This window comes from Hippopotamus amphibius, chromosome 17, assembly GCF_030028045.1.
Source record: "Hippopotamus amphibius kiboko isolate mHipAmp2 chromosome 17, mHipAmp2.hap2, whole genome shotgun sequence".
Classification (NCBI taxonomy): Eukaryota; Metazoa; Chordata; class Mammalia; order Artiodactyla; family Hippopotamidae; genus Hippopotamus; species Hippopotamus amphibius.
The window spans coordinates 49,164,037-49,187,609 of NC_080202.1; the positions used below are offsets into that span (position 1 = coordinate 49,164,037).

A 23,573-nucleotide genomic window follows, 5' to 3' on the forward strand; every position below is an offset into this window, starting at 1 on the left:
AAAGACAGTCTCTCCAATAAGTAGCACTGGGAAAACTGGACAGCTATATGTAAAAAAAAAAAAAAAAAAAATGTAATTAGAACACTCTCTAACACCACACACAAAAATAAACTCAAAATGGATCAAAGACCTAAATGTAAGGGCAGACACTATAAAACTCTTAGAGGAAAACATAAGCAGAATACTCTTTGACATAAATCACAGCAATGTCTTTTTTGATCCACCTCTTAGAGTAATGAAAATAAAAACTTAAAAGCTTCTGCACAGCAAAAAAAACCATAAATAAAACAAAAAGACAACCCAGAGAATGGGAGAAAATATTTACAAACAAAGCAGCTCACAAGGGATTAATCTCCAAAATATACAAACAGCTCATGCAGCTCTACGTCAAAAAATCAAATAACCCAATCAAAAAAAAAAATGGGCAGAAGACCTAAGTAAACATTTCTCTAAAGCCATACAGACGGCCACAAAGCACACTAAAAGATGCTCAACATCACTAATTATCAGAGAAATGCAAATCAAAACTACAATGGCCTCACCAGTCAGAATGGCCATCATCAAAAAACCTACAAACAATAAATACTAGAGAGAGTGTGGAGAAAAGGGAACCCTCCTGTACTGTTGGTGGGAATATAAATTGATATAGCCACTATGGAGAACAGTATGGAGGTTCCTTAAAAAGTGAGAAATAGAACTACCATATGATCCAGCAACCCCACTCCTGGGCATATACCTGGAGAAAACCATAATTTGAAAAGATACATGCACCCCAATGTTCACTGTGACACTATTTACAACAGCCAAGACATGGAAGCAATCTAAATGTCCATCGACAGAGGAATGGATAAAGAAGATGTGGTACTTATATACAATGAAATATTACTCAGCCATAAAATAGAATGAAATAATGGCATTTGCAGAAACATGGATGGACCTAGAGATTATCATATTAAGTGAAGTAAGTCAGACAGAGAAAGACAAATATACGATATCGCTTACTGTGTGGAATCTAAAAACAATGATACAAGTGAACTTATTTACAAAACAGAAATAGAGTCACAGATGTGGAAAACAATCTTATGGTTACCAGGAGGGAAAGAGGGGAGGGATAAATTGGGAGACTGGGACTGTTATATATACACACTTTATATAAAACAGACAACTAATAAGGACCTACTGTATAGAACCGGGAACGTGCTACTCAATACTCTGTAATGACCTATATGGGAAAACAGTTTACAAAAGAGTGGATATATGTATATGTGTAACTGATTCATTTTGCTGTACAGCAGAAACTAACACAACACTGTAAATCAACTATAATCCAATAAAAATTTTTTAACATAAAAAATACAGCAAAAAATATACATTGATAGACATATTGACAAATGGAACAGAATAGAGTCCAGAAATAAACGCTTGCATACTCAGTCAAATGATTTTCTTTTCTTTGCTGATTTTCTTTTTCAGTTTATTGAGATATAATTACACACATACAACTCTGTGTAAGTTTAAGGTGCGCCACATAATGACTTCACATAAAATAATTTTTGACAAAAGTGCCGAGACCACACACAACTAGGAAAGGACAGTCTTCAACAAACTGTTGGGAAAACTGGATATCCACATGCAAAAGAATGAAGCTGGACCCTTACCTTACAAAAATTAATTAAAAATGGATGACACCAAAGCACGGGCAACAAAACCAAAAAAACAGATAAAGTGGACTACATTAAAATTTAAAACCTCTGTGCATCAAAGGGCATAATCAACGGAGTAAGAATGTACCCCACGGAATGGGAGAAAATATTTGCAAATCATGTGTCTTATGATAAGGGGTTAATATCCAGAACATGTAAGGAATTCCTACAAATCAACAAAAACTAAACAACCTGATTAAAAACTGGGCAAAGAACTTGAATAGACATTTTCCGAAAAAAGATATACAAATGGCCAACAAGCACATGAAAAGATGCAACATCAGTAATCATTAGGGAAATGTAAATCAAAATCACAATGAAATGCCCTATCACCTCACACCTATCAGGATAGCTACTATCAAAAAACAGTAAATAATAAATGCTGATAAGGATGTGGAGAAACTGGAACCCTTGTGTACTGTTGGCTGGAATGTAAAATGGTGCAGCAACTAAGGAAAACAGAATGTAAGCTCCTCAATTAAAAATACAATAACCTACTGTAAAAAAAATTTTTTTTTAATAGAATAACCACATGATATAGTAAGTCCACTTCTTGGTATATATCCAAAAGAACTGAAAACAGAGTCTCGAAGAAATATTTGCACAGCCATGTTCATGGCAGCATTATTCACAATAGCCAAAAGGTAGAAGCAACACAAGTGTCCATCAATACACAAATGGATAAACAAAATGTGGTATATATCCACAGAATGGAATATTACTCAAGCTTCAAAAGAAAGATAATTTTGACACATGCTACAAAATGAATAAACTTTGAAGACATTATGCTAAGTGAAATTAGCCAGTGACAAAAAGGCAAATGCTGTGTGATTCCACTTACAGGAGGTATCCAGCATGATCAAATTCAGAGAGAGAAAAGGAGAATGGTGGTTTCTCCAGGGACTGGAGAGAGGAAGAAATGAGAAGTTGCTGGGGGCTTTTGTTTTTTGTTTTAATATTTATTTATTTATTTATTTATTTATTTATTTATTTATTCATTTATCTATTTATGGCTGCATTGGGTCTTTGTTGCTGCTCGCAGGCTCTCTCTAGCTGTGGTAAGCAGAGGCTATTCTTCATTGCAGTGTACAGGCTTCTCATTGCAGTGGCTTCTCTTGTTGCCAGAGCATGGGCTCTAGGTGAGCAGGCTTCAGTAGTTGTGGCTCATGGGCTCTAGATCACAGGCTCAGTAGCTGTGGCACACGGGCTTAGCTGCTCTGTGGCATGTGGGATCTTCCCGGACCAGGGCTCAAACCCATGTCCCCTGCATTGGCAGGCAGATTCTTAATGACTGTGCCACCAGGGAAGTCCCGAGGAGTTGTTGTTTAATGAGTTTAGAGGTTCAGTTTTAGAAGATGAAAAGAGTTCTGAAGACTGGCTGCACAACACTGTGAATGAATGTCCTTAACACTACTAAACTGTGCACTTAAAAGTGGTTAAGATGGTAAATTTTATGTTATGTATATTTTACCACAATTAAAACTCTTTTTAAAAAAACTACATTGGGGGACTTCCCTGGTGGTGCAGTGGTATATATATATATATATATAAATAAATAAATTTATATATATATATATATATATATATATATAAATAAATAAATAACTGCTGGAGGCACAGGTTCAATCCCTGGTCGGGGAACTAAGATCTCGCATGCTGCATGTGGCGCAGCCAAAAAATTTTTTATAAAAGAAGAGAAAAATAAAGAAAAATAATTTTAAAAACTACTTAAGTGTTGTTTTTTAAATCAGTTGAGATGGCTATTGAGTTCAACCAATTGCTTTTTTCTTTTAAGGATATTACTTATTTGCTATTGTAATAATAGCCAACACTTATGTAGCACTTCTATGGGCTGGACATTCTATATTAGCACATTTGATTCCCACAAGAGATAAAAATAAGCACAGAAACCCAGAAAACTTTTAGGGAGAAAATCTTCAGAACCCAGGACTAAGTGAAGAGGTCTTAGACATGACATCAAAAGATTGATCCATAAAAGGAAAAATTAATAAATGGAACCTCATCAAAATTAAAAGGTTTTACTCAGCAAAAGATCCTATAAATAGGATGAAGAGACAAATCATGGAGTGGAAGAAAATATTTGCAAACCTTATACCTGACAAAGGACTTGAAATTAGACTATATAAAGAATTCAAAACTCAAGAGTTTTTTTTTTTTTTTTTTTTGGGCACACGGGCTTAGTTGCTCCTCGGCATGTGGGATCTTCCTGGAGCAGGGATTGAACCCATGTCCTCTGCATTGGCAGGCGGATTCTTAACCACTGCGCCACCTAGGAAGCCCTCAACAGTTTTTTTTTGTTTTTTTTTTAATTCAATTAGAAAATTGGCCAAAGAAATTAACAGACATTTCACTGAAAGAGGATATCAAGAAGGCTTACAAGCATGAGAAAAGATGCTCAACATCATTAGCCATTAGGGAAATACAAATTCAAACCACAGTAAGATTTTATTACACATCAGAATGCTAAAATAAAAAATAGTGGGGTTTCCTAGGTGGTGCAGTGGTTAAGAATCCGCCTGCCAATGCAGAGGTCACGGGTTCGATCCCAGCTCCAGGAAGATCCCACATGCCGCAGAGCAACTAAGCCCATGTGCCAGGAAAAAAAAAAAAAAAAATAGTGACAAGACTAAGTGCTGACAAGTATGTAAAAAACTGAATCATTCATACACTGCTGGTGAGAACATAAAAAAGTACAGCCAACTAGGAAAACTGTTTGACAGTTTCTTTTAAAACTAAAAGTGTTATCATATGACCTAGCAATTATACTACTGGACATTAGCTCCAGAAAAACAATGTTCATGCAAAAGCCTGCACACAAATGTTCATAGTGACTTTATTCGTAATCGCCAAAACTGGAAATAAACCAAATAGCCTTTAAATTGTGGTAAATCCATACCATGGAATACTACTCAGCAATAACGAGGCATGAATTATTTATATATGCAACAACTTTGATGGGCTTCAAGCAAATTATGCCAAGTGAAAAAAGCTAATCTCAAAAGGTTATACACTGTATGATTTTTATATATACATGTAAGATATATACATTTCTCGAAATGATGAATTTATAGAGATGAAAAAGAGATGAGTGGATGTCAGGAGTTAGGATTTCGAGGGAGGGAGTGGGGGTGGTTACAAAGGAGTAGCAGGAGAGTGTCTTGTGATGGAGCAGTTCTGCATCTTGATTGTGGTGGTGGATACAATAAGCTATACAAGAGATGAAATTTCATAGGAGTACGTGTACACACATACACAAATGATGCTGATGCCTGTATACCATGAAATCTGAATGAGTTCTGTGGATTTCACCAATGTCAAATTCCTGGTTTTAATACTGTACTATAATTACATGAAGTGCTCACACTGGAAGAGAAGGGGTACATGGAACCTCCCTACACATTTTTGTTTTGCAACTTCTTCTGAATCTATAAGTATTTTTGTTTTTTAATGTATTTATTTTATTATTTATTATTTATATGAATTATATAACTATTTGTTGTAGTTAAGTAATAATAATGGTAAACAATACTTACATTGTGTTGCTACACAGTCAGGTATTCCATATTAGCACATTTACTCCTCCTAAGAACCTGTTACGGGCTCAACTGTGTCTTCCTGAAATTTTTATGTTGAAGCCCTAACCCCTAAAGCCTCAGAACGTATTTGGAGACAGGAAGAGGTATTTAAGCTAAAATGTGTGATTAGGGTGGACCCTAATTGAGTCCTTATACAAAGTGGAAATTAGGACACAGAGACACCAGACATGCACACACACAGAGGAAAGACCATATGAAGACACAGCGAGAAGGTGGCCATCTGCAAGCCAAAGAGAGAAAGCCTCAAAAGAAATCAATCCTACTGACACCCTGATCTTGAACTTCCAGCCTCCAGAATTGTGAGAAAATAAATTTCTATTAAGTCACCCAGTGTGTTATGGCAGCCCTAGCAAACTGATGACAACCTTACATGACAGCTACCAGTAGTCTCATTATTAGATGAGGATACTGTAAGAGAAGTTTAATAAACTCCCCAAGGTCACACAGCTGGCAAGAAGCAGAGCCAGGATCTAGACCTAAGTGACCTGGCTTCAAAATATGTGTTACTAGCCATTCAGCTACACTCCAGATAGATTAGTACATGGTCATCTCTACATATATTAATACATTTTTAAAATACTGAACTTGTCCAACATTCTTCAGATAAACTCTCTCAAACAAAATAATTAGCCATTTGCAAGTATTTTTATTTGAATTTAAACACCTACATATCCATAAATGAGATTAGGTTATACTTTTACTTCCTTATATATGTCAGGTTTTTCTATCAGAGTTTATTATTCCTATGTTATTATTTAACATGAAAATTATCTATTTCTTGTAAGGTTAGGAGAGATCAGCAGTAACCAGGGAGTGGATTTTTTTGCACTGCTTCAAAGGAGGAGAAAGAAATGATTTCTTAATCTCGATTTTTCCTTGCTTATAGGAGTCTATTCTGATTTTTACATCTTATTCTTGTCAACATTAATTTCTACTATCTTTGAATGAAATTATCTACTTCACTGAGATCTTCATATTAATATCATATAATTAACAGCATCCATTTCCAGTTTTTTCTCTTTGTAAATCCTCACTATCTTTTGTTAAATCACATTTACTTCCTCCATTTTCCTCTTTGTTTTCTAATTTTCCAACTCGGGGTTAATTCCTAATCTTCAATCTATGGAAGGTCGGCCTTTGACACAACAGTTTTTTTTAACAGTTTTTTAAATAGAGATAAAAGAAAAAAAAATTTTAAACAAAGTATGATAATAAGACTCCTCAGTAAAAGCCCTATTTTCTATGCTAACATTTAAGTTGATTACCCTGTCTCCTGTTAATAGTGATTTTTTTTAAGTAAAACACCAAATGGAACACCGGTTTAAAAAATAGACAAGAGTCAAGTTTCTCATTTTAAAAAAAGCGCTTCCAAAAACAAAGTAAAACTTACACTTCTAATACACTTAAATGCACTTTTGGGGGGGCTTAAAAATACTTTAGTTACAAACCTAAAGAAAACCTTGTGGATAAGTTATAAACTTATGAAAACTGAGGTTAAAATACAAATGTTGACAACCAGCCTTTAGCACGTGAATGAAGCTTATATGAACTAAGAAAACCTTGTAGAAGTAGGGGCCAAAGGTTAATCTTTCATGCCTGTAAAAATTTAAATGTCAACATTTGTTGAGTTTCTAAAGTCTTCATTTCCTCCTTGAACTAAATGGGCATCTTAAAAGGGATTGAGAACAGCAGACAAAAGTTCAACTTAAGTATCAAGGAGCAAAACTGACAACACCGTCATACTAGGCAGTTAAAAGATACTCCATTAAAGACTAGATGGGGGGGGGGCGTCAAGGAAGGGAGGGAATATGGGGATATGTGTATAAAAACAGTTGATTGAACCTGGTGTACCCCGCCAAAAAAAAAAAAAAAAATTATACCTCAAAAAAAAAAAAAAAAAAAAAAGACTAGACCCGGGACTTCCTGGGTGGTGCAGTGGGTAAGAATCCACCTGCCAATGCAGGGGACACGGGTTCGATCCCTGCCCCAGGAGGATGCCACATGCCATGGAGCAACTAGGCCCATGCACCACAACTATGCTCTAGAGCCCGTGAGCCACAACTATTGAGGCCATGTGCCGCAACCACTGAAGCCCACGTGCCTGGAGCCCATGCTCTGCAACGGGAGAGGCCACCGCAGTGAGAAGACCATGTACCACAAGGAAGAGTGGCCCCCGCTCGCCACAACTGGAGGGGGCCCGTGTGCAGCGGCCAAGACCCAACACAGCTAATAAAATAAATAAATAAATAAATAAATTTATTAAAAAAAAAAAAGACTGGACCTAATGGAAAATTAAAACTAAGGGTCTCCATACTTTTTTTTTTAGTCATTAGCTAGCACCACCTTTTCACACCATAGCAGAGTCAAATCAGTGGGGTGATTTTAAATGAATGACTTAGTGTTTTGGCAAGCAAACAAAATATTACAGTACACTGTCAAGAAAATCCTTAACTAAAATTAATGATTTTTATTAGTATTTCAGTTCTAAATAAATGGCAAAATCCTAACCATGTAATTTATTAACATCCATTTCCAGACAAGCAAGTCCACAATAATAAGAACAATAAATCCTTTAACTGTCTTTTCTCCTGGACAACCTGACTATGGAAGCCTATCTATTTACTCAAGATATGGCACACATAGCTAACAAGACAGTTAATAACACGTTGGCAAGGATATGGAGAAAGGTGAACCCTCATACACTGCTGGTGGAGAGGTAAAATGCCACAGTCACTTTGGAAAACAGTCTGGCAGTTCCTCAAATGGTTAAACTAATGACTAAATAAAAAATAGATCCTTAGTTTTATATTATGTTCATCCTTTAATGGACTATCTCTCTTAACCATAAGACCCAACAATCCCACTCCTAGTAATATACCCAAGAGAAATGAAAACATATGTGCACACAAAAACATGTACATGAATGCTCATGGCACATTATTCATAGTAGCCAAAAAAAAATGGAAACAACCCACATGTCCATCAACTGAAAGAATGAATAAACAAAATGAGGTCTATCCATACAATGGAAATAAGTTCTGATACAGGAATGAACCTTATAAATATGATGCTAAAGGAAAGAAGCCAGTCACAAAGGACCACATACTATATGATTCCATTTATATTAAACGTTCAGAATAGGCAAAATCTATTGAGACAAAAAGTAGACTAATGGTTGCCTAGAGCTGAGAGAGAGAGATTTTTGAGGGTGAAAGCTAAGGGGTAAGGGTTTTGTTTTTTGTTGTTTTTTTTTTTTTGAGGTGATGAAAATGTTCTAAAATTGACTGTGGTAATGGTTTCACATTTCTGTAAATACAGTTGGAGCCACTGAATTGTATACCTTAACTGAGTAAATTGTATGTTATGCAAATTATATCTCAATAAAACTGTTAAAAAAAAAAAGTCCAGTGCACTCTTGCTCAATACAGGAAGTACTTACAACCATGGCACTGTACTGCTATTGTGGTTGATACAGAAGAGCATCAAACATCATCCTGCCCTTCAGAGCTTCCTGATCATCTATGGAAGGCATCAGGCTATCATCTTCTCCTCTTCATTTTCAAACCCCTGATCTCATATAATACTTCTTTAAGTAAGTGACAAAACTCTATCTACAAATGTGTTTACAGGATGATTAAACAGTGATCCAAACTAGGTCTACATATAACAACATCTTTATGGTAGATCTCAAAATCATCTGCTGTGTGAAAAGTAAGTTCAGAACAATAATGATAGTATGATTCAATTTTTGTAAAAGTCACATAAAAATCAGTACAGTATGTTTTCTATGGGTAAATATGTATGCAAGTAGATAGAACAATATTTTTAAAATCTAGGTGGATATACACCAAACTTTTTGGAACAATTACAGTTTTCATTATTATAAAAGTATGCATGCCTTCCTTATACAACTGAAAATTAATCATTTAAAAAAACTAATCATAAGGGAAAGGAGTATGACTTCAGTACACATAAAGGCAACAGTCATATGGACTTTATAGCTTATTATAAAGCTTACAATTTAGTCTTTAACATCTCCTTTATTGATTAAAAACTACAAATTCAATATTTACAGATAGAAAAGGGAAGCTCTATGCAAAATCATGGGGCACGTTCACAGTAAAGATAACACAGAAGAAATGGTCATAAGAACAAAAATTAGAAGATCAGCATAATCCAGAATCAACATATCCAAGAGGTACATAACCCTAAAGAAAGTCTGATGACCCAATAGCTTAAGGTTCCTGGCTTTTACTGTTTTGAAGAGATCATTAATTAATCTGTAAGATTAACTGCCCTCTCCTATAGCAAAGAGGATAACAAAACTCCTACTGCAGAGCCCAATATACTGGTGTAATGACAGGAGGCAGAAGTCTAAATTCCAGTTCTGCCATCCACTGACTGGGGCACAATCGTCAGCAAATCAACGCTCCATGTGATCCTCAGTTAGTGTGTGTGTGTGTGTGTGTGTGTGTCTGTGTGTCTGTGTGTGTCTGTGTCTGCGTGTGTCTGTCTATCTATCTATCTAGGCCATGCTGCGCAGCTTGTGGGATTTTAGTTTCTGGACAAGGGATTGAACCCAGGCCCTCGGCAGTGACAGCTCAGGAGTCCTAACCACTGGACCACCAGGGAATTCCCTGATCCTCAGTTTACTCACCTGTAAAAACCCAGGCAGGGAAGTCCCTAACAGTCCAGTGGTTAGGACTCCTCGCTTCCACTGCAGGGGCACAGGTTCGATGTCTGGCATGGCCAATAAAAGAAAAAAAGAAAAAAAGAAAAAAAAAAGCCACGCAGACATCACTAATGCCCTTTTTGCCCCCTCGAGGGCTGGAATTTAAGACAGTAATTTTAAGTTTATAGAATCAATCACCCTAACTCCTGCACACACATCTTAGCTGCTTCCGATTTCCACCTATCTGATTGAGGAAAGACAACTGGAGATTTTCCACCAAGGCCTGGCAATTTCATCTGCTCACCTTTCAATTCGAAAAATTACAATACTAACATATCAAGGATGGTAGCATATTTGGTACAACCCACATAAAGGCTTACCTAGGTTACCGTTACTTACGTCCCTAAAAAACATTGTTTTCCAAGGCACATGGCTCATGGCTCAGAGTTAAACACTGAAATTTAAATAGACTGTGACTTCAATTAAAGTGTATTAAAACCACTTTAAAACTGGTGTCTTGACATTATCACCTGTGAGGAGTACCAAAAGTTATATCACTTAACTGTTTTTTCTTCTGAGTGATTTACTTTTGAAATAAAATAAACAACAGATACAAACTTATCACTATAAAAATTAATCTCACTTACTTGCATTTCCTGAATGGCAAAGAATGGGCTGGCCCAGGGGTGTGACCAATAGAAAAAAGACAGAGAATAGCTGGTACCAACAGTTTAAAGTCAGACCAGTGTGGGACTGAATCACTGAACCACTGTATGAAACTAGGCGAACCACTTGAGCTCTATGAGCTCTGGTCTTCTCATCTGTGTAAAAAAGGAGAAACCACCCACCTTAGGGATAATGCAAAGATTAAATAAAATAATACTACATATTGCAGAGGTGGGTAAAATAGTGCCTGAAATAAAGTTGGTGCTCAATGGGAGTACAGAAGGACATGCATGGACCTTCCTTAACATGAAACTGTAACCAACCAAGCCAACCAGTTTTAACCACCCTATAAACTGTCAGGCATATATTACAATAAAACAGTTTGCCCCCATAGAAGCCAGATAACTCAACAAGTCACAATATGCAAGATCTAACTAAAAGGTAACAGCTTTGAACCACTGATCTAAATAAAAAATGCTAAACCAAGGCTGGGAACTCAGCACCCTAAATCTATTTCTCCCTTCAATCTCCACTAGATTATAAACTCCATGAGTGAAGGGATAAATAATCTTTTACTCACTACTACATACTATGTCCCTTAGCATAGTATCTATTACATAATAGATATTTAATGAAGGTATGCTCATAAACGAATATTCTTTAATACTTTTCACTTCAATGTCGTCATTAATGAAACGGGAATACAAAGCAACTCCTATTACCAGGAACTCTAAGAAATATTCTCACTCTTCTGTTCTTGGGGAATGTTTTTATATTTATACTATTTGATACTATTGTAAATTGTACTGCTTTTCAAATTTCAATTGTGCCTTGTAAGTTTACATAAATACAAATGATGTATTTCATAAAATGAACTCGTAGCCTAGCTAAACTTAAACTCTAGTAGTTTTTTTTTTTTTTTAATCAATTATCAGAACTTTCTACACACATAATCATTGTCACCTATTGGGCTGGCCAAAAAGTTCATTCGATTTTTTTCCATAAGATGGCTCTAGTGGCACTTGGTTGTCTTTAACTTCATTCAAAACAATTTTGTTAGATTGTATTATGACAGCTGTCATACCAGCGTGCATTTTTAAAAAACTTAATCAAAACTGGTAAATTTTCGTGTAGCCATTTTAATATTGAAGATGGAAAAAAGCAACATTTTCAGCATATGATGGTTTATTATTTCAAGAAAGGTAAAAATGCAACTGAAACGCAAAAAAAGGTTTGTATACTGTATGGAGAAGGTGCTATGAGTGATCAAACATGTCAAAAGTGGTTTGTGGGACTTCCCTGGTGGCGCAGTAGTTAAGAATCCGCCACCAATGCAGGGGACACAAATTCAATCCTTGGTCTGGGAAGATCTCCCATGCCACGGAGCAACTAAGCCTGTGAGCCTAGAGCCCGTGCTCACAACAAGAGAAGGCACTGCAATGAGAAGCCCAAACACCGCAAAGAAGAGTAGCCCCCACTCGCCACAACTAGAGAAAGCCCGCGAGCAGCAACGAAGATCCAATGCAGCCAAAAATGGATGAATATCTTAAAAAAAAAAGAAAAAAGGATTTCCAAAGTTTCATGCTGGAGATTTCTCACTGGACGATGCTCCACGGTCAGGTAGACCAGTTGAAGTTGATAGCAATCAAATCAAGACATTAATTGAGAACAATCAATGTTATACCACATGGGAGATAGCTGACATACTCAAAATATCTAAATTAAGCGCTGAAAATCATTTGCACCAGCTTGGTTATGTTACTTGCTTTGATGTTTGGATTCCACATAAGTTAAAAGGGAAAAAAACCCTCGACGGTATTTCCCCATGCAATTCCCTATTTAAATGTAACAAAAACATTCTGTTTTTTAAAACAAATTGTGATGGGCAATGAAAAGTGGATACTGTACAATAATGTGGAACAGAAGAGACTGTGGCGCAAGCAAAGTGAACCACCACCAACCACACCAAACATCGGTCTTCATCCAAAGAAGGCGATATTGTGTATATGGTGGGATTGGAAGGGCATCATCTATTATGAGCTCCTTCTGGAAAACCAAACTATTAATTCCAACAAGTACTGCTTCCAATTAGACCAACTGAAAGCAGCATTCGACAAAAAGCACCTGGAATTAGTCAACAGAAAACACATAATCTTCCATTAGGATAATGCAAGACCACAAGTTTCTTTGATGACCAGGCAAAAACTGTTATAGCTTGGCTGAAAAGTTCTGATTAATCCACTGTATTCACCAGACACCGCATCTTTGGATTTGCATTTATTTTGGTCTTTACAAAATTCTCTTAATTGGACTTCCCTGGTGGTGCAATGGTTAAGAATCTGCCTACCAATGCAGGGGACAGGTTCGAGCCCTGGTCCAGGAAGATCCCACATGCCACAGAGCAACTAAGCCCGTGCGCCACAACTACTGAGCCTGCACTCTAGAGCCCACAAGCCACAACTATTGAGCTCACATGCCACAACTACTGAAGCCCACACACCTAGAGCCTGTGCTCCACAGCAAGAGAAGCCACCACAGTGAGAAGCCCACACACCGTAAGGAGGAGTAGCCCCCGCTTGGCCTAACTAGAGAAAGCCAGCATGCAGCAACAAAGACCCAACGCAGCCAATTAATTAATTAATTAATTTAAAAATTCTCTTAATGGAAAAAAATTTCAATTCCCTGGAAGACTATAAAAGGCACCTGGAACAGTTCTTTGCTCAAAAAGATAAAGTTTTGGGAAGATGCAATTATGAAGTTGCCTGAAAAATGGCAGAAGGAAGTGGAACAACGGGGTGAATACATTGTTCAATAAAGTTCTTGGTGAAAATGAAAAATGTGTCTTTTATTTTTACTTAAAAAACTGAAGGAACTTTTTGGCAAACGCTATATAAGCCATCTAAAAAATAAACACAGTTTTACTTTTCTTTTCCAATCTATAAGGTTATTCCTTTTACTTACCTTAATGCACTTGGCTAGGACCTTCAGAACATGCTGAATAGAAGTTGTGAGAACAAATATCCTTGAATGGCTCTGGACATTAAGGTTGAAAGCACTCAATCTTTCACCATTTAAGTGTGAGATTCATTGTACATTTTTAATAGATGTCTTTTATCAGACTGAGGAAGTGCCCCTCTATTCCTAGCCAGCTGAGAGCTTTCATCACAAATTAGTGCTAAACTTTATTCAAGTGCTTTTTATGCATCTATTACAAGATCATTTAGCTTTTCACCTTTATTTTATTAAAATAGTGGATTACATTGACTTTTAATGTTCAACCCACCTTGTAATTGGGATCAAGCCCAACTGGTTACGATGTATTATCACACATATACGTGTATATGATACGCAGAGAGCTGGATTCAATTTACTAATATTTTCTTACTGGTTTTTGCATACATGTTCATGAGGTATACTGAGCTATAGTTTTTTTTCATAATGTCTTTGCCTGGTTTGGTACCAAGGTAATGCTGGTCTCATAAGTGTTTTCTGAAAATTGTGAAAAATTTGTTATTATTTCTTCCTTAAATGTTTGATAGAATTCACAAAGCCATGTGGGCCTGGACTTTTCTTTGTGGAAAGGCTTTTAATTACAAATCCAATTTCTTTAATTAATATAGGGTTATTAAGAATTGCTTTCTATTTCATTTATTTCAACTCTTTATTTCTCTCCTACTTAGTTTGCTCTTTTCCTAACTTCTTAAGGCAGAAGCTTGGGTCATTGATTTTAGAGGTTTCTTTGACGCTATAAGTTTCCTTCTAAAGCACTGCTTTAGCTGCATACCACAAATTTTGATAGATTGTGTTTCATTTTCACTCAGGTCAAAATACTTTCTAATTTCCCTTGTGAATTCTTTTTTGATCTAAAGTTTATTTAGAAATATGTTATTTAACTTGCAAATATTTGGAGATTTTCCAGGTATCTTTTTCTCTTTGATTTCTTAATTTTGTTGTAGTCAGAGTACTCTCTATATAATTTTAATCCTTTTAAATTTGCTGAAACATGTTTTATGTGGGCTTGAAAACCATGTGGGTACAGTGTTCTATAAATGTCAATAAGGTACAGTTCACTGATAGTACTGTCCAATCTTTTATATCCTTGCTGATTTATATGCCTGCCTGTTCTACCAGTTATTGAGAGAGAATATTGCAATTTCCAACTAAAACTATGGATTCGTCTGTTGCTCCCTTCAATTGTCAGTTTTTGCTTTGCTCTCTTACTGGATGCATAACATTTACAACTGCTGAGTCTTCTCCATGAATTGATCCTCTTTTCATTATGAAATGCCCTTCATTACCCCTTGTAATATTTTCCTTGTTCTGAAGTCTCTTTTGTCTAATACAAATATAGGCACTCCAATCTTTTTTTTATATATAAATTTATTTATTTAATTGGCTGTGTTGGGTCTTTTTTGCTGTGCACGGGGTTTCTTTTTAGTTGCGGTGAGTGGCGCCTACTCCTCGTTGTGGTGTGCTGGCTCCTCACTGCAGTGGATTCTCTTGTTGCGGAGCACAGGCTCTAGGCGCATGGGCTTCAGCAGTTGCAGCACATGGGCTCAGTAGTTGTGGCACACGGGCTTAGTTGCTCTGTGGCATGTGGGATCTTCCTGGAGCAGGGATCAAACCCGTGTCCCCTGCATTGGCAGGCGGATTCTCAACCACTGCACCACCTAGGAAGCCCCACTCCAATCTTTTTATACTTAGTGTTTATATAGTATCTTTTCCCATGCTTTAAAATACAAAGATACAGGTTAAAAATAAGGCAGGTTGGGACTTCCCTGGTGGTGCAGTGGTTAAGAATCTGCCTGCCATGCAGGGGACACGGGTTCGATCACTGGTCTGGGAAGATCCCACATGCCTCAGAGCAACTAAGCCTGTGTGCCACAACTAAAGAGCCTGTGCTCTAGAGCCCACATGCCACAACTACTAAAGCCTGTGTGCCTACAGCCCATGCTCCACAAGAGAAGCCATCGCACTGAGAAGCCCATGCACTGCAACGAAAGAGCAGCCCCTGCTTGCTGCAACTAGAGAGGGCCCGTGCCCAGCAATGAAGACCAATGCAATCAATCAATAAATAAACTAATTAAAAAAATAAGGTGGGTTTCTTGTAGATAACACACAGTTGGATCACATAACAGTGATCTAACCAGACACTCTTAATTGCAGTGGTAGACCATTTACAATTTATTTAATTATCATATATTTGGGTTTAAACCTACTATGTTACTTTTATTCCTATCTTTTGTTTCTTTTCCTCATGCCCATCTTTCTTTAGAACTGAGATACATTTCTTCAAGTATTCCACTTTATCTCCACTAAGGGGTCCCTAGCTATTCTCTGTTGTTTTCCTAGTGGTATGTACATATTAACTCATCACAGCCAACCTCCGAATAACCTACAGGAAGTACATGTATTTGTATAACTGATTCACTTTGCTGTACTCCTGAAACTAACACAACATTGAAAATCAACTATACTCCAACAAAAATTTTAAAAAGAGAAAAAAATTCATTGTAATTAAAGGTTAGTAAAAGTAGATTCCCATTATAGCAAATGTCACTATAAAAAGTTCTATAAGGATAGCCCATAATAAAAAATTTTGTTCTAAATTTCTTCAGAAACAAATAAAACTTTGGAGAACTAGATAAAATAAGTTACCTACAACAAATAATTCTGTACAACAAACAGCTCCTCAGGTTCTACTCCACAATATGTAACATTTTAAAAATTTTCCCGAGTGCTATTAACAGACAAGGCCTTCTAACTTTTGCTCCAGTAACTAGCATGACATATAGACACTTCACTTTTCCGCACATGAAGTATTCTAAATCTTCCCTAGAAAAACATCCTTTCAAAACAAGCTACCAGGGACTTCCTAGGTGGTGCAGTGGTTAAGAATCCGTGCAGGGGACATGGGTTGGATCCCTGCTCCAGGAAGATACCACATGCCACAGAGCAACTAAGCCCGCGCATCACAACTATTGAGCCCATGCACCGCAACTACTAAAGCCCACATGCCTAGAGCCCGTGCTCCACAACAAGAAAAGCCACCTCAATGAGGAGCTCACACACCACAATCAACAAAAACCTAATGTAACCAATAAATAAATTCATTAAAAACAAAAACCAAAAAACAAGCTACCAAATAATATAGTATCAAAAAAGAGAAAGCTTTATATAACACCACCAAATATCTCTAAATAAATCTTTTAACTCTTTAATTCATTACACAGAGCTCTTGTTTTTCCTCCAAGACTTACAGAATTGGGACTTTCAATAATATGCATACTGTAATTACAAATTAACTCCATTATCCCAAAATATGAAAACCCTATGGAATCTGTTATGGTGAGAGTTTATTTGTAATAGTACTTGTATTAGAACTTAATATGGGTCCTCATCAAAACTTCAGAATATGTACCGTTGAAGAACAGAACTCAAAAGGGCCTTGGAGGTTACCTGGTATAGAGATTTGTTTCTTGGATCCCTAATAAGTCCTAAAGATAATAATGGGGGTCCTGAACTGTTTTTCACCTACACAGCCTATTTAAAATGCCAAATTGACTTGACTTAAGCTAAAATTTCATCAACTCATTATAGATGAAAGGATTAACTCTATGTAGTGAAACACCTCATATTGCTCTAAAGCTCTAATTAATAAAAGTTGGGGAAATAAGGTAATGCTTAATAAATTCAGTTTAGTAGAAAACAGGCCTTTTAAAACATGGCCTCCCAAGTACTGAAGGGAAGAATAAAAGACTGGGAATTATATTTAGTCCATTCTCCTACACAATAACTTTCCATACAACATCTCTAATAATTACTCACATGCTTCTCTTCAAATACTTCCATAAAAGAGAAATACCATACAAAGCAATGTGTTCTAATTTGAAACAACTAACTGCCAGATAGTGGTACTTAACCTTATTTTGAATCACTGAATTTTTAAGAATGTATTGAAAACTGTGGACCTGTCCCCCTAGGAGACACAGCCATAAATACAGATACACAAATTTTTACCTATCATTTTACAAGGTTCAAGAACCGCAGCATCTGTCCACAGGCTCCCTTAACTAACTCCCCTAACATACTTATCTATGGGGAAACAAATGTTCTCATTCATTGATGGAGGAATATAGTCATATTCCTCTTCCCTATGGAGAGGAATGTGGCTGTAACTACCAAAATTACACATGCTCACATCCTTTGACCCAGCAATTCCACTTCCAGGGATTTATCCAGTAAGCATGTGTGAAATGACATTGTGTATTACAAAGCTATTCACTACAGCACTGCTTATGTCAATAAAACACTGTTGTCGATCTAAGTGTTCATCGACAGGAAATTGGTTAAATTATGGTTCAGCTGCAAAATGGAATATTAAACAGCTTTGGAAAAAAAAGGACGAGGAAGCTCTATGCATACTAACATAAAACAATTTCTAAAACATTTTAAACACAAGAAGGAAAATACACAATAATGTATATAACATACTTGTCTTTGAATTTTTAAAAATAGAGGGAGGAGCTTCCTAGGTGGCGCAGTGGTTAAGAATCCGCCTGCCAATGCAGGGGACATGGGTTCAATCCCTGCTCCGGGAAGATCCCACATGCCGAGGAGCAACTAAGCCCATGTGCCACAACTATTGAGCCTGCGCTTTGGAGCCCATGAACCACAACTATTGAGCCCATGTGCCGCAACTACTGAAGCCCATGCGCCTAGAGCCCGTGCTCTGCAACAAGAGAAGCCAAGACAATTAGGAGTCCGCACACCACAACGAAGAGCAGCCCCCCACTCACCGAAACTAAAGAAACCCCGTGCACAGCAAAAAAAGACCCAACACAGCCAATTAAGTAAATAAATAAATAAATAAATAGAGGGAGGACTTCCCTGGTGGTGCAGTGGTTAAGAATCTGCTTGCCAATGCAGGGGACACAGGTTCAAGCCCTGGTCCGGGAAGAACCCACATGCCACGAAGCAACTAAGCCTGTGCGCCACAACTACTGAAACCTGTGCGCCTAGAGGCCCGTGCTCCCCAACAAGAGAGGCCCGTGCACCACAATGAAGAGTAGCCCCCGCTTGCCACAACTAGAGAAAGCCCACACGCAGCAACGAAGACCCAAAGCAGCCAATAAATAAATTTATTTTTAAAAAAAGAATAGGTATTAAAAAAAAAGAAAAAAAATAGAGGGGGTGACTATACATATGTATTTGCATACACACACACATATATAATATATATATGTGATATTTATGACACACACACACAAATAAAATACAAGAAACTGCTAATAGTTGTCTCCAGGGAAGGGAACCAGATGGATACAGGAAAAGCGTAGCAGGGACTTCACTGGCAGTCCAGTGCTTAAGACTCGGTGCTCTCAATGCAGGGGTCACAGGTTCAATTCCTGGTCTGGGAACTAAATTCCCACATGCCACATGGCTTGGCCAAAAGAAAAAAAAGGAAAAGCGTAGCAGAGATGTTTCACTGTGTATCTTTGAAACTTTCTGCATTTTGTACTATATTTCTACTAAATATATCACCTAATCAAAACTAATTCTTAAAAACAACTCTGGCTTAGACCCTAAACAGTTTTGCTAAGCTTTAAAACCAAGCTATTCCAGAGGACTTCCCTGGTGATCCAGTGGCTAAGACTTGGCACTCCCAATGCAGGGGGCCCTGGTTTCATCCCTGGTCAGGGAACTAGACCCTACATGCCACAACTAAGAGTTCGTGTGCCGCAACCAAGAGTTCACGTGCCACAACTAAAGATCCCACATACGGCAACAAGGATCCCATGTGCTGCAACTAAGACCCCAGGCAGGCAAATAAATAAATAGATAGATATATTTTATAAAATAAAATAAAATAAAATTAATAAAATAAAATAAAATAAAATAAAATAAAATAAAATAAAATAAAATAAAATAAAATAACCAAGCTATTCTATACTATCATTTTGCGATTTATTCATAATATTTCACCAGAATTTTTCTTAGGTTGTTTAGCTACAGGATCTCACTGTGAAACAAAAAATCTCATCCTTCCACGCGCAACCTGACCCCTCAGCAAATTAATTACTACGTTCTCTCCTGTTAGGTTCATAATACTTTCACATCTCCATATTGTTTTTAATGGAGGGAGTGAATTTACATATGTCCTTGCGCCCCCTTCTTTCAGGTTCATAATACCTTCACATCTCCATATCCACCAGAGGCTGTGTGCCACAGACATATGGGTCCATGCTTGCCTGATTACAAGTGCCTCAACAGTATGCAGTGCATCTGGTTGATTTTTTTTAATCCTCTGTAACACCTATACACAGTACAGACTCAGTAAGAGTTAGCTGAACTCAAATGCTGAAAAATTTGGGCACTAAAATTTCAATATAGCTATTATGTCTCTTTTCCTTCATCTCACCCAGCAAGTCAAAAAGCTTTTCCTAAGAAGCTGATGGAATATTTTGTGCCTTGATTCTAGCTAGTCAATTGTTAATATAATGAAGATTGGACAAGTTAGTTTTAGTTTGATGCTAGTAGCTTCTGCCAAATTTGAACATTAAATCTGCCTGCTGAAGTTAGTTAATATAACAGAATATGACCTGAACTAGAGGCATCATCTCCTGAGATTAGCTGGCCCTTCAGATTACATTTTAATTCCACAATTAATCCTTAGTATTCCTCTGGAGACAGACAAAACAGGAATTAAATCAACATCAACTTTGGCAGCAGTCTATGTGATAAAAGTCACATATTTACTCTTTATAAAAGCAAAGTTATAAAGAGTTATGCTTTTACAAAGCACACAGGTCACACCTACTACAACAGATACCATCACCTTGTTATCTTTATGTAGGCAACATTAACAGTCTTCATAGGACTTAATACTTGAGGTAATACTGGTTAAAATAAAATTCTAGTACAGCAAATTTGGATAGCCACTTACTGTTATCATTTTAAAACTAAACTATGCTTTGGTTAAAATAAAAGGCATTGAGGGCTTCCTAGGTGGCGCAGTGGTTAAGAATCCGCCTGCCAATGCAGAGGACATGGGTTCGATCCCAGCTCCAGGAAGATCCCACATGCCGCGGAGCAACTAAGCCCGTGTGCCCAAAAAAAATAAATAAATAAAATAAAATAAAAGGCATTGAAATAGACACCTCTCCAAAGACATACAGATGGCCAACAGGCACATGAAAAGATGCTCAACAAAACTATGTAACTTACCAAGTTACTTAGTTCTTCAACATCCTGAGACAATAATACTACTTGCAAAAATAACTGCCATTTAAGTATTATTACTAGTTCTGCAGATGCTAACAAAAATTTTTAAGACTTTTTAAGACTTTTTAAGGCTTTTGCTAAATATGGGCTAAAAGAAAATCACCATTTTCTGACTGCGCTTTGTCAACTATATGGGATAAGAGGAGGTCAAGCTTCAACAAAAGAGTGTTTAATAAGATCCAACCATTCCTTTTTTGCATGTACACCCAAAATATGTGAAAGCAGGGACTTGAACAGATATCTGTACACTCATGTTCACAGCAGCATTATTACAGCAGCCAAAACACAGAAGCAACCCAACTGACCACTGACAGTTACATGGATAAATAAAATGTGGTACATACAATATTATTCAGCCTTAAAAAGAAAGGAAATTCTGACATATGCTATAACATGGATGAACCTTGAGAATATTATGGTAAGTGAAATAAGCCAATCACAAAAAGACAAATACTGTATGAGTCCACTTATATGAGATTTCTAGAGTAGTCAAATTCATGGAAAAAAGAAAGCAGAATGGTGGTTGCCAGGGACTAAGGGGAGGCCTAAATGTGGAGTTATTGTTTAACGAGTATAGTTTCAGTTTTTGGAAGATGAAAAAGTTCTTGAGAGGGATGGTGGTGATGGTTGCACAACAAAGCGAATGCACTGTGCATTCAAAAAGGGTTAGATTCATACGTAGCAGAGCAGCTCCCTCGCTGCAATCTACTGAAAGTCAGCCCTCAACACAAGAGTTTGTAAAATAATATAAGAAAAAAGTTTAAAAAAATGAATTAAAAAAAAAACAGAAGGTTAGAATGGTAAATTTTATGTTATGTATATTTACTACCATTTTAAAAAGAGTGAAGTTCAGCAAAGGAAACCATAAATAAAACAAAAAAATCTATGGACTGGGAGAAAATATTTGCAAAAGATGCAACTGACAACAGCTTAATTGACAAAATATAAAACTCAATAACAAAAAAACAAACAACCCAATCAAAAAATGGGCAGAAGACCTATATAGACATTTCTCTAAAGACATACAGATGGCCAATAGGCACATGAAAAGATGCTCAGCAAGGCTAATTATTAGAGAAATGCAAATCCAGACTACAATGAGGTACCACTCACACTGGTCAGAATCGCCATCACTAAAAGTCTACAAATAACAAATGCTGGAGAGGATGTGGAGAAAAGGGAACCCTCTTAGACTGTTGGTAGGAATATAAACTGGTGCAGCCACTATGGAGAAAGGTATGGAGGTTTCTCAAAAAACTAAAAAGTTGCCATTTGATCCTGCAATCCCACTCCTGGGCACCTATCTGGAAAAGATGAAGACTCTAATTTGAAAAGACACACGCACCCCAATGTTCACAGCAGCACTACGTACAATAGCCAAGACATGGAAGCGACCTAACTGTCCATTGACAGATGAATGGATAAAGAAGAGGTATGTGTATATGTAATGGAATATCACTCAGCAATAAAAAAAGGATGAAATAATGCCATTTGCAGCAACATGGATGGACCTGGAGATTATCATATTAAGTGAGGTAAGCCAGACAGAGAAGGACAAATACCGTATGATATTACTTATATATGGAATCTAAAATATTGCACAAATGAACTTATCTACGAAAAAGAAACAGACTCACAGACACAGAGAACAGACTTGTGGTTGCCAAGGGGGAGGGTTGGACTGGGAGTTTGCGATTAACAGATACAAACTATTACATACAGAATGGATAAACAAGGTCCTATTGTAGGGCACAGGCAACTATATTGAATATCCTGTGATAAACCATGATGGAAAAGACTATGAATATAACTGAATCACTCTCCTCCACAACAGAAACTAACACAACATTGTAAAATCAACTATACTTCAATTTAAAAAAAAAATGAGGTTTGATGACCAACCTATCTCCCTCATCTAGTTAGAATTAGGAAATGGACATCACTCGGGTTTTTTTTTAATAAATTTATTTATTTATTTATTTTATTGGCTGTGTTGGGTCTTTGTTGCTGCACATGGGCTTTCTCTAGTTGCGGCAAGCAGGGGCTACTCGTGGCACGCGAGCTTCTCGTTGCAGTGGCCTCTCTTGTTGCAGAGGCCTCTCTTGTTGCAGAGCACGGGCTCTAGGCGGGTGGGCTTCAGTAGTTGCGGCACATGGGCTCAATAGTTGTGGCTCACAGGCTCTAGAGCTCAGGCTCAATAGTTGTGGCGCATGGGCTTAGCTGCTCCATAGCATGTGGTATCCCCCTGGGGCAGGGATCGAACCCGTGTCCCCTGCAATGGCAGGCGGATTCTTACCCACTGTGCCGCCTAGGAAGTCCCCATCACTTGGTTTTAAAGAATATTTTAGAAACATGCTCCACCTCTATTTTCCTTGCTGCTGTCTCAGAGTATGCTTAATGGGCACAACAAAGTGCTTTTCTTGTTCCTTTGGTATTTGGAACCCAAATTCCCAGAAGTCTATATATACATAATGAAAACAGTATTAATATCTTTTTCCCTCCCAGTAGTTGTGGCTCACGGGCTCTACAGCACAGGCTCAGTAGATGTGGCCCATGGGCTTAGTTGCTCTGCGGCATGTGGGATTTTCCCAGACCAGGGATCAAACCCGAGTCCCCTGCACTGGCAGGTGG

The 23,573-nt window shown here is 37.3% G+C and overlaps 1 protein-coding gene across 5 annotated transcripts in view; it reads right to left on the reverse strand.

The window, feature by feature from the left end:
- The window catches only part of TLK2 (tousled like kinase 2), a 110,260-nt gene that overhangs the window by 73,140 nt on the left and 13,547 nt on the right, over nt 1-23,573 (reverse strand). The window lies entirely within an intron of this gene.